The sequence below is a fragment of the Rhinoraja longicauda genome, chromosome 4 (genome assembly GCF_053455715.1).
Source record: "Rhinoraja longicauda isolate Sanriku21f chromosome 4, sRhiLon1.1, whole genome shotgun sequence".
NCBI lineage: Eukaryota > Metazoa > Chordata > Chondrichthyes > Rajiformes > Arhynchobatidae > Rhinoraja > Rhinoraja longicauda.
In genome coordinates this window covers 60,832,125-60,853,282 of record NC_135956.1, presented here as the reverse complement: position 1 = coordinate 60,853,282, position 21,158 = coordinate 60,832,125, and the positions used below count along the sequence as shown (strand labels likewise).

The 21,158-nt window shown below is 44.7% G+C and overlaps 1 pseudogene; it reads right to left on the bottom strand.

Annotated features, from left to right (window-relative positions):
* Positions 1-17,222: 17,222 nt before the first annotated feature.
* LOC144593022 (transcription factor Sox-9-A pseudogene) lies at positions 17,223-19,277 on the bottom strand (annotated as a pseudogene).
* Positions 19,278-21,158: the final 1,881 nt, after the last annotated feature.

The window sequence follows — 21,158 nt, the reverse complement described above, 5'->3', positions numbered from 1 at the left end:
GAGGGCTGAACTATTTTTCTCAACACCAGTGCAAAATGTATTATTAATTTGACTAATTCAGGCAACAAATGTGACCGTGTTACAGATGAAGCAGTGCATTGTCCAATTACATTGGGTGATTTTCTGCAAGTTATTTAAAGACCTAATTCGGAGATGAGTAATGCAACAGCATTTTGAGGTTACAAATGTCCACGTTAACAAGAGTAGATGTTATGAGGAAGGGGGGAGCTTTTCATGTTGGCCTTTGTATGCAGGAACGTTCAGGTGAAATGTTTCCCAAGAGCTGCAAGAAGAATCCTCTTGTCTTCACAAGAAAGGTGTGCCACATAGAAAGGGTTACCAGTTGTCAAAGCATCCTTATAAGATCTTGAATAACAATGCAGAAAATCTTCAATGATTTGACCAGTTCAAGAGAAGTCAGAAATCATTAGAATAAATGGTACCATGCAGTGCATTCTCTTTCACTGTGAGTGTTGGTCGTTGCTGGGGACTGACAACAAATGCTCCCTAAGTTGACACACTGCCTAGATCCCACATTGTCTCTCATCAGTATCTATAGGAAGTTTATGGAAGCTGCCGTCTGCAGTCTGAAGAAGGGTCTCGACCTGAAACGTCACCCATTCCTTCTCTCCAGAGATGCTGCCTGTCCCGCTGAGTTACTCCAGTACTTTTGTGACTTCCCCTCTCTCGTTTGATGCACATTTACTTGCTGCCAGCTTCTGCAAGCTGGTTCACAAGAACAAAAGAAAACAAGAACATAGCGACAGGTGTAGGCCACCAGGCCCATCAAGCCTGTCCTGCCATTCAAAGTTATCAGCTAGGCGGCATTTTAAGAAGGTTCGTTACACCCCCTTCTTAAAATGTAATTTGAGGGTTTGATTGGCAGACAAAGGACAGAGATGAAAATATGAAGAAAGGGTGTCACATAAGAAGAGGAGAGGAATGAAATGTAAAGTCAGATGGAGGAATATAAGTTTAAGGAGACAGTAGGAGGGGGGGAAGGGACCAGACAGTGAAGAACTGGGTGTGCACCAGGGTTGGGGTGGCACAGAAGAGAGAAAGGGGGGACAAAAGGGGGGGGTGGTGTAACCTAAAATTGGAGAATTCAATGTTCTTACCATTGGGTTGCAAGCTGCCCAAGCTGTAAGTTGGAATATGAAGTGCAGTTCCTCCACTTTGCGTGTGGCCTCACTCAGGTACTGGAGGAGGCCCAGGTTTGGTAATGAGGTCTGCGTTGACTCACCAAAGTCTTTTGCCACATCTGGTGTTGGTCTTATGTGGCTTCTTCTTTACTATGTCTCTCCCCCTTACTAATTGTACCTCTGGTGTAGTGGTGTAGCACTCTGACACTCATCTTTTGATGGCCTCCATGTATCTTCCTGCGCCTTCCTAACTTACGTTAGTTTAGTTTATTGTCATGTGTACCGAGGTACAGTGAAAAGCTTTTGTTGTGTCCTATCCAGTCAGCAGAAAGACAAGACACAATTACAATCATGCCATTTACAGTGTATAGATTCATGATAAGGGAATAATATTTAGTGCAAGGTAAAGCCAACAAAGTCCAATCAAAGATAGTCCGAGGGTCACCAATGAGGTAGATAGTAGTTCAGGACTGCTCTCTGGTTGTGGTAGGATGATTCAGTTGCCTGATAACTCTGGGAAGAAGCTGTCCCTGAATCTGGAGGTATGTGTTTGCACACTGTAACTTTTAGCTTTCACTGTTCTGTGTGCCATGTCCACACATTCATCTGTGTGCCGAATAGCTGGTGATTGCATGTATTGAGACAATTTTCATGTTCCTGTTTTTTTCTACCAGTCACATTGGCTGGACAGTATGTACAAGAAGATAGACCCAAAAAGCTGGAATAACTCAGCTGGGCAGGCAGCATCTCTGGAGAGAAGGAATGGGTGACGTTTCGGTCGAGACCCTTCTTCAGACTGGTTAGGGATAAGGGAAACGAGAGATATAGACGATGATGATAAAGGAAACAGGCCATTGTTAGCTGTTTGTTGGGTGAAACCTAGAAGTTGGTGTGACTTGGGTTGGGGAGGAGTAGAGAGAGAGTGAATGCCGGGGTTACTTCAAGTTAGAGAAATCAATATTCATACCACTGGGCTGTAAGCTGCCCAAGCGAAATATGAGATGCTGTTCCTCCAATTTGCATTTAGCCTCACTCTGACAATGGAGGAGACCGAGGGCAGAAAGTTCTGTGTGGGAATGCGAAGGAGAATTAAAGTGTTTAGGAATCGGAACATCGGGTAGGTTCAGGCGGACTGAGTGAAGGTGTTTCGTGAAATGATCGCCCAGTCTACGTTTGGTCTCGCCGATGTTTAAGAGTCCACATCTTGAACAACAGATACATTAAATGAGGTTGGAGGAGGTGCAAGTGAACCTTATGTCCATTGTTAAATGATGCTCCCTTTTTGCTGCATACACAGGACTTCTATGTATTACCAATGAGTGGGGATGAGGACTTTAATACCATTCTAAATGCTCCTTAATCACTTTTAGCAGTCACAAACCAACTATGGCTAGGTGTCAGTGTGGATATTCCATCTTTTCAAGAGCTGGGTAATAATATGGGTTATTAGGAGGATGCAGCGATCTTTCAAGAAAATATGGACAAGATGGATGAGGACGGCATTAGAAAATAACGTGGAGGCAGGTCAGCTATTTTGATAGAAAAAAAATAGGAAAGAGGGCCTTATGTGATTAAAAGTGAGAGGAGCCTTGAATATATCAGTACATAAATCATTGAAAATTAATTCCGGGTAATGCAAACAATTAGGAAGCCAAGTAAAAACTGTTCTTTGTTGCTTTGAGAATAAGAGTGCAGATGTCACACTGCAAATATGTACCGGTGAGATAGCACATGAAAAATTGTGCACAGATTTAGTTCTACGATATGATACGATACGGTATGATAGAACTTTATTTATCCCAGGAGGGAAATTGATCTGCCAACAGTCATAAACTCACAAGATACATGAAACATGAAATTAAAGTGACGAGTGGAAAGGAATGGGGATGTACAAAGATTTGGTGGGTGGGGAGGAGAATCAGTCTACCTTTACAGTCCCTACCTCCCAGGTTTGAGCAGACTCACCTTGCATCATACTTACCTTTAAATATGGAAACATTGCAACATAGAAACAAAGAAACATAGAAAATAGGTGCAGGTGTAGGCCATTCGGCCCTTCGTGCCAGCACCGCCATTCAATTTGATCATGGGTGATCATGTAAAATCTGCACCCCGTTCCTGGTTTTTCCCCATATCCCTTGACTCCTTTAGTCCTAAGAGCTAACTCTAATTCCTAGGTGACGTTTCAGATCAAGACCCTTATTCAAGAAGGGTCAAGACCCAAAATGTCATCTATTCTTTTTTTCCAAAGATGCTACCTGAACCACTGAGTTACTCTAGCATTTTATGTATATCTCCCATCTGTTTAATGGAAACAATCATATGCCAGGCCTAGAGTTCAGATGGAGGAATCGCTTGGCTATGCATTTGGTTTCACGTTTCAGCATTGTGAGAAACAAAAAAAGAGAAAGTTCTGAATGTTGCTGATGGATAGATAAATCAGGATTGTTGAGATCGAAGCACAAGTAACATTATAGACCACAGAGCCAAGTCTGATCACCCCGGGTCAGCAGGAAATCTGGTTATAGGACTTGTGGTTTAACTTTGTATTTAGGTGTCGGAGTTATCCATCTTCTGGATAAAAGACTCAAGTCTGAGCCACAAGGGATTATTTCCTTAATTTATAAAGAATTCTTTACACAATGTCTCTGTACTTTTCTTGAGTTAGAAACATAGAAAATAGATGCAGGAGTTGGCCATTTGGCTCTTCGAGCCTGCACCGCCATTCAATATGATCATGGCTAATCATACAAAATCAGTACCCCGTTACTGCTTTCTCCCCATATCCCTTGATTCCGTTAGCCCTCAGTTATATCTAACTCTCTCTTGAAAACATCCAGTGAATTGGCCTCCACTGCCTTCTGTGGCAGAGGATTCCACAGATTCACAACTCTCTGGGTGAAAATGTTTTTCCTCATCTCAGTCCTAAATGGCCTACTCCTTATTCTTAAGACCCCTGGTTCTGGGCTCCCCCAACACCAAGAACATTTTTCCTGCATCTAGCCTGTCCAATCCCTTAAGAATTTTATTTTTCTATAAGATTCCCTCTCATGCCTTCTAAATTCCAGTGAATATAAGCCCAGTCGATCCATTCTTTCATCATATGTCAGTCCTGTCATCTCGGGAATTAACCTGGTGAACCGGCGCTGCACTCCCTCAATAACAAGAATGTCCTTCCTCAAATTAGGAGACCAAAACTGCACACAATACTTAAGGTCTGGTCTCATCAGGGCCCTGTACAACTGCAGTAGGACCTCCTTGCACCTATACTCAAATGCTCTCGCTATGAAGGCCAACATGCTATTTGCTTTCTTCACTGCCTGTTGTAGCTGCATGCTTACTTTCAGTGACTGATGTACAAGGACACCCAGGTCTTGTTGTATCTCCCCTTTTCCTAATCTAACACCATTCAGATAATAATCTGCTTTCTTGTTCTTGCCAGCAAAGTGGATAACCTCACATTTATCCACATTATACTGCATTTGCCATGCATCTGCCCACTCACCCAACCTATTCAAGTCACCCTGCAGCTTCATAGCATCCTCCTCGCAGCTCACACTGCCACCCAGCTTTGTGTCATCCACAGACTTAGAGAAGTTACATTTAATTCCTTCGTCTAAATCGTTAGTAGATATTGTAAATAACAGGGGTCCCAGCACTGAGCCTTGCGGCACCCCACTAGTCACTGCCTGCCATTCTGAAAAAGACCCATTAATTCCTACTCTTTGCTTCCTATCTGCCAACCAGTTCTCTATCCATGTCAATACCCTACCCCCAATACCCTGTGCTCTAATTTTGCACACTAATCTCTTGTGTTAAGGTTATTTCACATAGTGGCTGCTTCCTCAGGCTGGATTCTGTAGTTTCAAAATAAATCTAATCCCTGAAGAGTGAGCCCTTTAAATCTGCAAAATTGCAAGTATATACAAACAGTCATAGTTCTGTTAAGAAGATATCAAAATAAATATCCCTGCCCTGGGTGCAAGTAAAAAATCGGTAATACTCAACTGTTCCTTTTCTAGTTGGGTTGCAATTTGTTTGCAATGTTTTCTCCGGGGTCTCATTTCAGAGTTTCATGATGTACAATTCTCTCCCCTGATGGCCAATGAGACATAATAACATCTTCTCTGTTGACTGTTCTTGTTTTTTGCCAGCTCCTCTAAGCATTATCTCTGTTCTTTGGAGAGAGGTTAGTAACCTGGAAATTTAGCAGCTTAATCATCAATTATTTACTCCATTGTGCTCCATCTCACATATCACATAGCTCATTCCCTCTTGATGCAAGACCATGTTTTGGGGTAGAAAGTATAAATTTCATGTTTTAATTCAACGGCATTTCTGACATCATCCCTCAATATATCCCTTTAAATTGCTAGAAAATAGACTGTGAGTTGAATGAGCAATGGATTTTATTAAATTAAAAGACTGGCAGAGTCCAAGGAAGCATATATCTACCGAATGCCACCTTCCATTAAAGGAAACTGGCTCAGTATTGTTGTAACCACAAAGAGAATTTTGCCACATGTTACAATTCCTGAACGGATACACAACTAATGTAAGTTGTACTTCCGGAAGCAGTATGAAATATAGTACTCCCACGGTTCAGGAAGGTTCTGTGTCTACCTCCTTATTTTGTCGTTATACACTTTTTTTTTAAATGGCCTTGCACTTAAATGGCATAAGAAATTCTTGTCAACTCTTTACTAAAGTCTGAATATTATTGAGGCTTCTGTTCAGTAGATGTGAACTGTTTCATTCCCGGAATCTTTTGATACGGTTTAGATATTGTCCTGGAATTAAAGAGCAAATATTGGATTCCTTGCAGGATGGTCAGAGGGATTTTCAGAACCACCTCTTTAGCTTCACCTCATTCTATTTGTTACAACTGCCACTAATAGTGTAATTGCAGGAATATCCAGAATATAAATGACTAATAACCCTGTATATCCGAGACTATGATGTATTTGCATTTAAATATGTAACTAAATGATGTCAGCACCATGATACCTGCTGCTAATCTTCAAAGAAGAATCGATGCTTGTTTCAATGCACCAGGTTTTACCCAGACATTGGCCAAGGTAATATTCAGCAGCTCCACTTCAACTGGGTCACAGACTACTTGTTCAGCATATTGCAACAATAGCCCAATAGTTGTCAAGGATAGTGTAAGGGGTTTCTGCGCCGAGCTTTCGCCCGACCTAAGGTCCCCGTGCCTTGCTCTGATCCCTTGACCAGGCCGTGCACACTGGTTCCCCGTGAGTGGTTCGACCCACTCACCCCTTACGGTTCTAGACACTGGACTTAGATGCAGGAGCTCTTATAGTGCAGAAAAATTCAACCAGACCAGATTTGAAAACCAGGGTTTGAATGAAAAGGCTTTTATTCAGCGCTTGGGACTATTGTCCACGAATATTTATACATTGCTATATGACATACTTATTAAACACGTACCGAATCACACGAATACTTATACCCATGAATCATTAAACACACACAGTTCCACAGGACATATACCAGAATGCCTTTTTCTCTGAATTCTAAAAACACACAGTTCCACAAAACATATACACGAATACCCTTTTACTTATGAATTCTTAAACACACAGTTCTACAAGACATATACACGACTGTAAGATGGGGAACGTACGACGCATCGCAACATTGACCAACACATATTTCAATACACACCCAACGTTTATTAACAACCACCCTCCCCTCTACACTAAACTATGTCCAGGATATGTAGGATTTGGAGTACATGCTCACCATGAGGCTATTACTGGGGTTACTGGCTGTTCGTTTTGCAGTATTTCTTCTCGAGTTGCGTGCCTGTTCCTCTCTCTTGCATCCGTTCTTCTTGCCTGTCGTTTCTTCCTCCTGTATTCGTTTGACTTCCTTCTGACTCTCTTCTTGACTTCAGTTGACTTCGAACCCGGTTTTTCTCTGCGCTTCTTGACTTAATTTTTTCACCCAAAAGTAGTGACCAGTTATACTATTTCTGACCCGTCCTATCTCCCGCCAGATCTTGGAATCTCTTTGTTCAAAAAGATATGTATGAGTTTTTCTTCTGATCTGCCTTATGTTCGGGGATACCGGGGATGGCCAGACGGTGTTAATTGGTATTTCGTTGTGAGGTGATGGGTGTTAACTGGTTTTCCATCACCTACCAGGTAGTTTTCTATGGGCTATTGTGCCCCCTCACCGAGATGAACTGTTTAGGTCGGCTTGGGGCATTGTGAGTATGCTGATGTCAGCGCCCCAGTGTCTGGACTCCGACCTGGTTTCGTAGGTTTCTGCATGGCCAATACCCATCCTTTGTTCTGGCCGTGGCTTTGCAGAAACCTAGAGACTGGGTTGTAAGGTTTTTACTTTTTGTGGCTGGTCACGAGGTCCTGTGGCCATTTTAGGACCCACGGATTGTGACATCCTTTGTTAATCTGACCGCAGCCTTTCTCCGCTATCAGCCCCAGTCTCTCGTTTAAAATGTCCAAACTGCAGCTCTTTTGTTTGGTGTTGCTTTCCAAATGAGGGAAAACTTCTCAAATCTTACAATAGTCAGAGCAAGCATTGCAAATTGGATCCAGAAAATAAAAAGGCAAGTTTTGAAGGATGGCCTTAATAGACGTGCTGTGAAAAAGTGACTGATTGTTCCAAGTATATGAAGTCGCCAATCTGCAGTCGAATGGAACAATTGGCAGGTTGATGGGTCTCATGAATGCATATAGAGTCATGGGTAAAGAATGTCAGTGAGAGAGAATAACTGGGAACTGAACACAATGCAGAGAACTTGTGTGCAAAAGTGTCATTGTTTAGGTGGGAAAATGATACAAAATGGCCTGGGCAGTATGTACAGACGTCCTGGTGTGAATCCTACACAGCTTACATGCAGAGAATAATGTTTTTTTACTGTTGGTAATATTCTCAGCAAATCACTTTGAAAATACAGAGTCACTGAATATGACTGTATAATAAGTCTATTGATGATGCTTGACCTTGAGATCTATCACATGCTGATTATTCTGTAAGCACTGTTAAAAGTCAAAGATATATGATTCACAGAAGTAGTGCAGAAATTGGAGGATTATTTTAATCCATTGCCTTTGAAATAGGAGCAAGTTACAAGTTTGGCACCAGAAATCAAAGGGCAGGAGAAACAATCAGCGACCATATAGATGCATTAAAAGATTTATCCAGGCATTGCACATCTGGTGAATTATTAAATTGTGCATCAGCCATAGATTTTGTTGAGGCTTTAAGTGATGAGCAGATTGAGTTGAAATTATTAAGCACACCGAGGCTTGACCTGACTTCAAAAATTGCAATGTTAATAGAAATGACAGTAATAGGTACAAAAAAAGGTTCCCCATAGCCAGAAACAATTATAACAGTAGATTATAGTCAGAAAATAGCAGTGATGTTGAAACAGTGTGTCTGAAATAAATCAGCATAACATGGCGAGTAACTATGCTGTAGATGCAATGACAGACATTTGCCACAGTGTGTTGCTTTAAGGAGGCCATGTGACTTGGGTCAGAAGATAAGATCCAGATCAAAGGCATATAAATCCAGACCAACGAGTAATCAGAGGACTACATAGAACAGAGAACAGTATCACATTAGAACAGGCCCTTTGGCACACAATGTCTGTGCTGAACATAATGCCAAGACCAACTCTTATCTGCTGGCACATAATCCATATCTTTTCATAATCCGCATTTTCATATGCCTAGGCAAAAATCTCTTAAACTCCACTATTGTATCTGCCTCAACCACTACCCCGGGCACTCACCTCCGTCTGTTTAAAAAAAAGTGTCCCGCACATCTTTAAACGTTGCCACTCTCACCTTAAAGCTACCCAGATTACAGTACATCTCTTTAAAGAGAGAAAATGTGTTCAACTTGTAGCACCTCTCATGTCAATGGTTACTAATACGTATGACAATTAAACACTCTTGACTCTTGATTTCAAGATCAAATTGTGACTAATATTCTGTCTGTGGCATTAATGTTGATGTAGCAGTGGATTGTTCTATTGTGGGAAAAGATAACTACAGCTGGAAATTAGAGATCTCCATTTGACAGAAAATGTACTTGGACTAAAGACATACTCTGAAGACTGAAGGTAATCAGTCAAATACAATGTAATGCCAAAAATCATAGATGACTACACAGAGCAACCAATATTACTAGGCAATGATTGTTTAAGAGTGCTTGAGATTAGCAGGGCAAACTGTTCATGCAACTGCTTTATCTTGGTTGCATGAAGCTTCTGAGATGGATGAGCAAGACACTGTGGCGACATCATGTGGCCAAGTCACTTGATGGAACTCTCGAACCTTCGATGGTCGAGCTTGAAGGCTCACCTGATCTGGGCCGACCAATCACTTGGTAGGGGGGGCAGGCCCAGGGGTGTGGTAGTCTGGAATTCGATGGAGTCAGAGTTTAACTGTTTTGCTCTCGATCAAAATAAAGATACACAACGTGTGGATCTCTACAGTGGTGACCCCGACGATCCAAAACGGTTTATTTTGGATTTTTTTACAATGTTTGCAGCCGATGACCTGGACCAGCAGAATGCGGTTTCTGTTAAACTCCCCATTTTCTGGGCATTACAGCCCCAAGTGTGGTTCGAACAGGCTGAAGCACAGTTCCACATTCGACAGATCGTTGCTGATGCCACAAAATATTATTACGTGGTCAGTGCGCTGGAGTAGGACACTGCCGGGCGCCTGTTCCATTACCTTTGGCAGCTACCAGCTGCGGCCAAGTATGAGGGCCTCAAAGCGTTCTTTTTGCGTACTTTTGGTCTCAGCCGCAGCGACAGGGCAGCCAAACTCCTTCACATGGACGGCCTCGGTGACCGTAAGCCGTCCGCGCTTATGAGCGAAATGCTCGCCTTGCTGAATGGTTACGCGCCCTGCCTCCTGTTTGAGCAGATTTTCCTCAAACAGATGCCTGATGACATTTGCCTGCTCCTTGTGGACCAGGATTTCACCGACCCCCGCCGGGTGGCTGCCCGTGCAGACATGCTATGGCAGGCAAAACAGTGGCGGCGGTGCCTCGGCGGGTCAAGCGGCCGGTCCCAGCCTTCACCGACGGTGTGGTGGTAAGGCTGGACACGAGTGATGCCAACAAAAGTACGTGGTGCTACTACTACTAAAGCTGGGATTGTGAAGCCCGCCAATGCCGACCACCCTGTGAACATCCGGGAAATGCCTTGGCCGGCTGCAAGTAGTGGCTAATGCGGCCGGCCAGAGGCATCGCCTCCGCTACACCTGGGACCGTCATTCAGGGCGGCATTTTTTGGTGGACACTGGAGTGGAGGTCAGCGATTTGCTCCCATCGGGAGCCGACCCTCGTTCTGGTAAGAGGGGACCTTCTCTGGCCGCCGTCAATGGCAGCAACATCAGGACGTATGGGGACCGCACGATCCCATTCACTTTCGACTCCTGTCACTTCACCTGGCCTTTTACTATCGCCGATGTCTCACAACCGCTGCTGGGCGCCGATTTACTCTGGGCTCACTCCCTGCCGGTCGACGTGGGGACAACGTCTCGACCATTCTGAGAGGTTTGAGTCGATCGCCTTGCGCTACGCTGACAACTGCACCGCATATCGGCTCCGTGACTTCCTCCGATAATGAATACGCCCGCATCTTGGCTGATTTCCCCGACATCCTAACCCCCCAGTTCACAACGGCCAGCCCCAAGCATGGGGTGGAGCACCATATTCCCACCACCGGACCACCACTCCATGCACGCGCACGCAGGCTGCCCCCCGACCAGCTCCAACTGGCGAAGGACGAGTTCCGCAGGATGGAGGAAATGGGCATTATGCGCCGCTTAGATAGCCCATGCGCATCTATGCTTCACATGGTCCCCAGAGCGTCGGGGCCTGGAGGCCCTGTGAGGACAGCGCCATGATCTTTTTCAAAAATCGACCTGGTGCAGGGCTACCATCAAATCCCAGTCCACCCGGACGACATCCCCAAGACGGCTATCTTCACCCCCTTAAGGCTCTTTGAGTTCCTGCGGATGTCTTTCGGCCTCAAGGACGCCGCTCAGGCTTTCCAATGGCTTATGGACATGGTGGGCCGCGGGCTGGATTTCCTGTTCATTTACCTTGACGACATCCTTGTCGCCAGCCACTCTCGCCAGGAGCACATCGCACACCCCCGGCTGCTCTGCCAGTGGCTCAGCGAGCATGGCCTGGCCTTTAACCTTGCTAAGTGTCAGTTTGGCCTCCCTTCGATCAGTTTCCTCGGCCACCACAGCAATGGGCACGGCGCGGTCCCGCTCCCGACCAACATTGAAACCATTAGCCAGTATCCCAAACCCTCTATGGTGAGGGGACTCCAAAAGTTTGTCGGCATGGTGAATTTCCATCACCGTTTCATGCCAGCAGCTGCCAGGATCACGCAACAGCAGTTCAAGATCCTAGCCAGCAAGCAGTGAGACCTTCTTTGCAGCCATGATGCAGCCACGACTGCTTTCAATGACGCCAAAGAGGCCCTGGCAAAGGCGACGATGCTGGTCCATCCACGGGCCAACACGCCGACCGCTCTTACGGTTGACGCATCTGGCACAGCCATGGGCGGTGTGCTGGAACAGCTGATCGATGGTAGCTGGCGGCCACTTGCCTTTTTCAGTCATCACCTATGACCTCCCGAGCAGAAGTACCGCGATTGTGACCGACAGCTCCGTGCGCTCTACCTGGCCATCCAGCATTTCCGCTACTTCCTCCAGGGCAGGAATTTCACAGCTTTCACCGATCACAAGCCACTCACGTTTGCGTTTGCGAAGGTTTCTGATCCCTGGTCATCCCAGCACCAGTGTCATTTGGCCTACATCTCTGAGTACACGACTTGCGTTCAGCACATCGCGGGCAAGAGCAACCGGGTCGCAGATGCGTTGTCCCGCCCCCTCATCAATGCCATCCATGTTTTGGCCCCAAGGGTCGACTACATGGCCCTGGCAGCCACATGGCGAGAGGATGAGGAGATGCTAGCCTATCGCACCGCCATCTCAAGCCTGTTGTTGGAGGATGTGTGTTTTTGGGACCGCTGACACCACGCTCGTTTGTGAGTGTCTACAGGACAGCCGATACCCATCATCCCCGCAGCTTGGTGCCACCAAATTTTCGACATGATTCATGGTTTGGCTCACCCTTCCATATTAGCAACAATGGCTCTGGTGGAGGCCCAGTTCATGTGTCATGTGTTGCGCATGTGGCCAGAGCGTGCATTCCCTGTCAGACTTCAAAGGTTCAGCGTCACACCAAGGCGCCGTTGCAGAATTTCATCCTGCCACACCAGTGTTTTGACCATGTCCACATCGACTTCGTGGGACTACTGCTTCCATCCAGAGGTGTCACCCACCTTCGTGGACCAATTCACGAGATGGCCGGAAGCCGTCCCGCTCTCAGTTACCTCCGCTGCAAAATGTGCATGTTCCCTCACTGCCCACTGGATCGCCCGTTTTGGTGTGCCAATGGACACAGAGGAACCTCTGACAGAGGTACGCAGTTCACCTCCGAGTTGTGGTCAGCAATGGCCTGGCTGTTTAGCGCTCAGCTGCACCACACTACGGCCTACCACCCGCAAGCCAAAGTCCTAGTGGACCGGTCACCTGAAGGCATCCCTAAAGGCACGGCTCACAGGCTGGACGAGTTGCCGTGGGCACTGCTGGGAATACGCACTGCCCCAAAGGAGGATCTGGCAACCTCCTCGGCCAAGCTGGTGTACGGTGTCCCAGGGGATTTCATCCCGGCAGCATGTGGATGTCAGGAACCACCCACGACCTTGCTGACGTGCCTCCGGGAGAAGTTGGGCACACTCTCTGCCGTCCCGACGTCCCGCCATGGATTTGCCCCCACGTACTAACCATCGGCCCTCACAGCTGCCAGTATGTTTTCTTTCACCATGATTCTCACCGCACACCACTGCAAAGGCCTTACGAGGGACCTTTCCAGGTGCTGCAACACGACACCTTGACTTTTGTAATCAGCATGGGCGGTAGGAACAAGACTGTTTCCATGCACCGTCTTAAGCCGGTGCATTTGGACATTGGTCAGCCAGTGCAGGTGGCACAGCCCCGCCATAGAGGGAGTCCGCCGTTACCACCGCACCCACCCTCAACTCTGCCGGTTGTGACCCCGAGCACGGGGGACATGTACACGAGATCAGGCCGCCTCACTCGTAAACCTACTCGCCTCCATTACTCCGGTTCTGGGGGGAGGCATGTGGGGCTATCATGTGGCCAAGCCACTTGATGGAACTCTCGAACCTTCGATGGTTGAGCTCGAACTCTCACCTGATCTGGGCCGACCAATCACTAGGTAGGGGGGCGGGCCCGGGGGAGTGGAAATCTGGAAATCGAAGGAGTCGGAGTTTTACTGTTTTGCTCTCGAACAAAATAAAGATACACAACGTGTGGATCTCTATAACACTATATCGCACAACTGATGGATAATACCTTTCCAGTATGAGTCCAATTCATGGACTGTTTTCGGTCAGTGAAAGCAGAAGTGACTGCTGTGTCCAATACATTGAATTTTATAGAAATCCCTGGTGGTGGATCAAGATTAAACATGCCACAAGATACCACATGTACATGTATACCACATACCACATGTATAAAATCATGAGAGGAATAGATCGGCTAGATGCACAGAATCTATTGCCCAGAGTAGGGGAATCGAGAACCAGAGGACATAGGTTCAAGGTGAATAGATTTAATAGGAATCTGAAGGGTAACCTTTTCGCACAAAGGGTGGTGGGTGCCAGAGCAAGCTGCCAGGGGAGGTAGTTGAGGCTGGGATTATCCCAATGTTTAAGAAAGAGTTAGACAGGTACTTCTGCAGTTGTACAGGGCCCTAGTGAGTCCGCACCTGGAGTACTGTGTGCAGTTTTGGTCTCCAAATTTGAGGAAGGATATTCTTGCTATTGAGGGCGTGCAGCGTAGGTTTACTAGGTTAATTCCCGGAATGGCGGGACTATCATATGTTGGAAGACTGGAGTGACTAGGCTGGTATACACTGGAATGTAGAAGGATGAGAGGAGATCTTATCGAAACGTATAAGATTATTAAGGGGTTGGACACGTTAGAGGCAGGAAACATGTTCCCAATGTTGGGGGAGACCAGAACAAGGGGCCACAGTTTAAGAATAAGGGGTAGGCCATTTAGAACTGAGATGAGGAAAAACTTTTTCAGTCAGAGAGTTGTGAATCTGTGGAATTCTCTGCCTCAGAAGGCAGTGGAGGCCAATTCTCTGAATGCATTCAAGAGAGAGCTGGTTAGAGCTCTTAAGGGGGTCAGGGGGTATGGGGAGAAGGCATGAACGGGGTACTGATTGAGAATGATCAGCCATGATCACATTGAATGGCGGTGCTGGCTCGAAGGGCCGAATGGCCTCCTCCTGCACCTATTGTCTATTGTCTATTGTCTATTGAGATAGGACAGGTTTGGAGGGATAGGGACCAAGTGCAGGCTGGTGGGACTATTGTAGCTGGGACATATTGGCCGGTGTGGGCATGTTGGGCCGAAGGGCCTGTTTCCACACTGTGTCACTCTATGACTATGACTCTAGGTTTGCCTACAGATGGATCAAATTAATTAATTTACTAGTGGTTGCTAATCAAATGAGCATAATTTGCACATAAAAACACAACCATTAAAGTAATTTTGCACACCTTAGATTATGCTGATGATAATATCTTGGTGAATAAGTTCCACTGCGACAAAGATTCGGCCCCAATAGTATATTATTGTCCCGTTACAGTGACAAAGAGATTTTTTTTAAAGTCAGTGGCAGATCTGGTTTCATTTTGGTGTACTCACTGTCAGATATGTGCATTATAGTTCGTCCCAAAGCTGCAGGGATACAAGTCCAGTAGCTGGGATTTATGGTTGCATTCAAGTTTTCTGTAATTTCTCACACGGAGATCCAGGTCCCAGTTGCTCTTGCAGAGAAAAAAGAGAGGAAAAAGTGTGGGAGACTGTCGATTGCAATGAGCAAGCAAGACACAAACAAGGTGAAAAAAATAAATGCTTTGTAAACACTGAGGAATCTAATAAAAATCAGAATGTCCATGGACATGGAAAATGAGAATTTGAAACTTACCAGGTTGACCCTCCTGCAAATAAATCATGATTCTGACCATTGGACTTCAAGCTTTCTATTGTCTTTGTATTTATTTTATGTGTAATTCACAATTTCTATCCACAAGTTCTTGTTTCACAAGGAAGGCCGAAGACTGCACAGAAGTTGACTTATTCACCCATCTCCCCATTCTTTTCTTTGTAAGAGCAACTGGGAACTGGGTCTCTCTGTGCAATATATTACAGAAACTTGAATGCAACCACAAAGTACAATTTGATAACTCTATCAGAGCTCCATCTATCTCTGTCAGGGAAAGCTCATTTTGCCAAATACTTTGAAAGTGATTTTTGGAAGCTTTTTCAAAAATGTGATGAATAATTTATTTATTTTTTTCGACTCCGACACTGTAGAAGGAGAGATTCACTTTCTGGACACAGATCCATTAAGCATGGAATTTTACATAATGACTGAAAGTCTGAACTTTCTAAATCATTACTTATGTGCAGAGAGTTCCAAATGGCTTTATTTTCACCATCGAGCCAAAGCTAGCCAATGAAAGTGAGGAATTCTTAGGCCATGTTGTTATAAAATAAAATGGATAATCCACTGACGGAATTTAAAGCAGGAGTGGCTCAACAATCTTTAGTCAGGACCTTCTGGAGCCTGTACTGAATCTTTAGCTGTTCACAGGACAGAATGGAGGGAATGGGCACCACAGCAAGCTTCTTTCCCTCCACCTGGGCCTCTAAGTTGACACCACCAACTCCCAGGTATCATTGTCACCTTTCCCACAGCTGACCCAAGGACCGATGGTTTACATTTTTGGTTCCCTAATTTAGGAAAGAATATATTAACAGTGGAGGCAGTCAAGAACATTTCTTCACACAGAGAGCGGTGAGTCTGTGGAATTCTCTGCCACAGAAGGTAGTTGAGGCCAGTTCATTGGCTATATTTAAGAGGGAGTTAGGTGTGGCCCTTTTTGCTAAAAGGATCAGGGGGTATGGAGAGAAGGCAGGTACAGGCTACTGAGCTGGATGATCAGCCATGATCATATTGAATGGTGGTGCAGGCTCGAAGGGCCGACTGGCCTACTCCTGCACCTATTTTTCTATGTTTCTATGTTTCTATTCTATGTTTCTATGTTTCTAAGAAGAAATTTGTTTGGCTAATTCGTGGGTTGTGAGAATTATCCTAACATAAACAGATAAAAAGGTTAGTCCGATTTGCAGTTTAAAACAATGAGTGGTGATTTTATGGAAACATATGAGATCTTAAGAGGGCATGATGAGGTAGATGTTGAGATGTTTATACGACTGAAAGAGCTTTGAATAACGGGACATAGTTACAAAAAATGGGGACAATCATTTAAAACTGAACTTTGCAGGAATTTCTACTCACAGAGGATGGTGAATCTTTAAATTATTTGCCCCAGAAAGTGATGGAGGCTAGGAATTTAAAGAAAAGGTAAATAAATTATTTTAATTATTGGAAGATCTATGAATTAAGGGTTACGGGAAACACTGGCACAGAAGATAAATTGACCCATGAACATATTGAATGGTGGAGCCGCCATGATGAATCAGGTTGACTCCTCCATCTCAAATTTTATTTTGCCTTCTATTTTGTGCACAAAGATTTACTCAATGCACTAAAATTTATAACTGTAAAATGTCAGGTCTCAGAAGTCTCAGTTGGAACAATTAAATTGGTGAGATAGTGTTCAATTTTCCTGCAATTTCCATCCTATATCCAACAGTTGTCATGGCTGATTGACCAAGCCGTTGAAAGTGTACCACATTATGGGGCTCATCAACTGCAGAGGCTTAGTGACAATTCCGCAAGTTGATTCAGTTCCATCTGAGATTTGCCTTAGTATAAATGGGGAAATAACTCTCAGCCTAGGACTATAAGCGGGGCCTGTAGCATATGTTATAAAGGGGCTTTAAATTTAAAAAATACACATAAATATTAAAACATAAATTATTTACTTGCATAGTTAGTATGAAATAGTTGAAAAACTAATTCAATTTTTTCATTTGTTTTCCAGCCAGATAATACGACGGAGTGGGCGGACTGGGCGGCCAAAGAACCGCTGATGCCGTAACTGCCTGTGTAGCCCGTCTGGCCACTTGGCCCGTGGCCAGCGTGGGTGACCGCAACCCCAGGGTGCCTGTTGGGCGGGAAGTACTGGTCGAACTCGTTGACGTCGAACGTCTCCATGTTGGACATGACTTCGCTGCTGAGTTCCCCAATGTCCACATTGCTGAAGTCAATGTGGGGTTGCCTCCTCCTTCCTGTTACTTCTGAAGGTAGACACAAAATGCTCACGTTTCAGGTCTGGTTTGCTCAGCTGTATCTCAATCTTGGGTGTGGTGGGTGGTGTTGGTAGCCCCTGAGACTGGCCTGAAAGGCAAGATGAAAAACCACAATCCCTTTTATTTAAAGCTGCATCTCTAAACTAAACTAAACTATGAGACTGGAGTTAGACACTAAAAGCTGCAGTAACTCAGTGGGTCAGGCAGCATCTCTGTAGAAAAGGAATAGGTGACATTTAACGTTGAGACCCTTCTTTGGCCTCCTTTTCTCCAGAGATGCTGCCTGACCCAGCTTTTTGTGCCTATCTTCGTTTTAAACCAGCATCTGCAGTTCCTTCCTACACACCTCTTTTAAAATTTAGTTTAGTTGTGGTTTAGTTTAGACATACGGCGTGGAAATGGGACCGTTCGACCCACCCAGTCCACACTGACCATCGACCACCCCGTTTACGCTTGCCCCAGGTTATCCCACTTTCCTATTCACTGCCTGCACACCAGGAGCGGTTTGCAGAGGGCATGCAAATCAGCAAAGTCGCACGTCTTTAGGGACGTGGGAGGAAACCGGAGCCACCCGGAGAAAACACACGCTGCGGTGGCAAGGTGAAAGTTACGTGCAAACTCCACATGGACGGCACCTGAGGTCAGGATCGAACCCGGGGCCTCGGGCCCAGCATGCTATTATGTACAGCGCAATATTAACGCATTGCCACCCACAATCAGGATCTCCAAAGGACTGGATTGAAAACATTGCAGATGTCCACAACTTATGCATTAATGTTACAGTACCGTGTAGGAAAGAACTTCAGATGTTGGTTTAAACCGAAGATAGACACAAAAAGCTGGAGACTGAAGTAGGGGTTTCGACCCAAAATGCCATCCATTAATGTTACTTCTGAAGGTGGACACAAAATGCTGGAGTAACTCAGTGCGACAAGCAACATCTCTGGAGAGAAGGAATGGCTGACGTTTTTATGTATCATATATATATATATATATATCAATCTGAAGAAGGATCTCGACCCAAAAGGTCACCCATTCCTTCTCTCCAGAGGTGCTGCCTGTCCTGCTGCGTTACCCCAGCATTTTGTGTCTATCTTCGATTGAACCCAGCATCTGCAGTTCTTTCCTCCACAATGTTACTTCTGCCTTGGCTCCCTCTGTTGCTCCCGGGATATGAAACTCATCCGAGTGTTCCGCCAGGGAATGAACGTCACTCATGCTGGAGGCGGGGTGCGGGGAGTTGGTCTGCAGCACCTTGAACAGAGCATTGGGAGTAATGTGGATCTGCTCAGACCCTTCCTCGTTCTCCCCTTGCCCGTTCTTCGCCGATTTCCTCCACCTGGGCTGGTATTTGTAGTCAGGGTGATCCTTCTTGTGCTGCACTCGTGGCCGCTCTGCTTCCTCCACGAATGGACGTTTATCGCCTTCGTTAAGCAGCCTGCAATCAAAAGCCACGAGAGATGTAAACAACAGGGTTGCCAGATCGTGAGATGCCGATTTCACCAGACAGCTTTGCAAGCATTTTGTGTGGGACCCTCGAAAATGTGGGGCCTGTAGCATATGCTACTTTTGCTACTAGGTTAATCCGGCACTGGATGATACAAAATCTTGAAAGCACGTACCACCAAAGTCAGGAACTGATTCTTCCCCTCTGTTATCTGACTTTTGAACCATTCTCCCATAACCTAGGGTGTCATCCCAATCTTCCAACCTACCTCATTGCGAACATTAGACTTTTTCTCTGGAACAATTATGCTCCAATGCCAAAAACTATATTCAATACTCTGATATTTTTCTTTACATTCTACCTGTCATACTTATGTAAGGCTTGATTGTATTCATGTTTCATGTTATCAGATTTAATTGGATAGCAGCGGTAGAGTTGCCGCCTTACAGCGAATGCAGCGCCGGAGACTCAGGTTCGATCCTGACTACAGGCGCCGTCTGTACGGTGTTTGTACGTTCTCCCTGTGACCTGCGTGGGTTTTCTCCGAGATCTTTGGTTTCCTCCCACACTCCAAAGACGTGCAGGTATGTAGGTTAATTAACTAAGTAAATGTAAAAATTGTCCCTAGTGGGTATAGGATAGTGTTAATGTGCGGGGATCGCTGGGCGGCGCTGACTCGGTGGGCCGAAGGGCCTGTTTCCACGCTGTATCTCTAAATCTAAATCCAAATCTTAAACAAAAGCTTTTCACTGTATCTCGGTACACAATAATAGAATAATAAACTAAAAACAAATTAGTTATAACAGTAAGGGGTGTTTTAAAAAGGCAGCCAAGGTTCCATACCTATTTTATATAAGGGCTATCTGTTCAATTACATGCCCTGTGGTCAAATTGTTCACTACTATCACTTGGAACGCTGCAGTCACTAATCTTCCATTCTTCAATAATGATAGGTAATTGCCATGAAAATGAATGGCTACTGGACTGAGGCTTCAAAAACCCTGATCCTTGTTGTAATCAGCTGCAATTCGTAGATTTACTAGACCTTGAATATGGAATGATCCTGAATGTAATTATTCCTAAATATATAGTTTACATTCTCTCCATATTTTAATCTGGTACTTTTTAAAACTTCAGTCAAAAAATAACATTCTCTGCATTGACATTTCCTAATTCGGTTTTATGTTATAATCCATAATTCAAAAATTTCTATACTTACAGCTCATTAAAAATCAATGGTTAACATTGATTAATTCACACACTGCCTAAGTTTATAAAGCAGTTGAGTTTCAGTGGACTTGGTACCTTGAAGTTTGACAGCATGAATATTATTTTTTAAATGGGTGATTTGGGGTTATGTGAGTGAATTTGCTAAATGTCTAGAGAAGGAAATACACTCATTCAATACCACATATACTCATTGGTATTTATATGAATGGGAGGTAATCTTAATGACAACTTAAGTTCCTGGGACAGAACAGATGCTGATATGATGGTTCCCCTCATGAGAGAATCTTACATGATGGAGCGAAGTTTGAGAATAAGAGTGAGTTATGAATTTGCAGAACTTTCTACCCGAGGTTTAGTTACTAAATAAGTTCAAGGCTGAGATAGGTGAAATTTTAGACTTGGGAGCTGAAGGTTTTGGAGAAAAGATGGAAGGGTGGGGTTAAGGACGTGATCAGATCACACATGCTCATATGTCATATGTTAAATGGAGTATGTCCTTATATTCACTTACTTACAGCTTTAAAGGAGACAGGCTGATGAGAAATAGATTGATCAATTGAGCAGTATAATGGGATGATTTGCTTTAATTTCAATAAGGAACTGCAGACAGATGAGAAGGGCTGAAAACTTGGAATATGTGCCTTTCCAATTCTGCTTACGGGCCAAGAGCATATCAACATACAAATTAAGAGCAGGAGTAGAGTATCTCAAGCCTGAAAAGCTATTTAATATGAACATAGCTGACCTGGTGGTAATCTTATCCCCACCTCCCTATCTACTTGTAGTAACCTTTTACCCTCTTGTTTATTGCTGATCTATCCACCTCTACCTCAAACATATTGAAAGACTCTGCTTCCATTATCTTTATGAAAGGTAATTTCATAGACTCTTGACCGTCTGAGAGAGAAAGAAAGCCTCATCTTA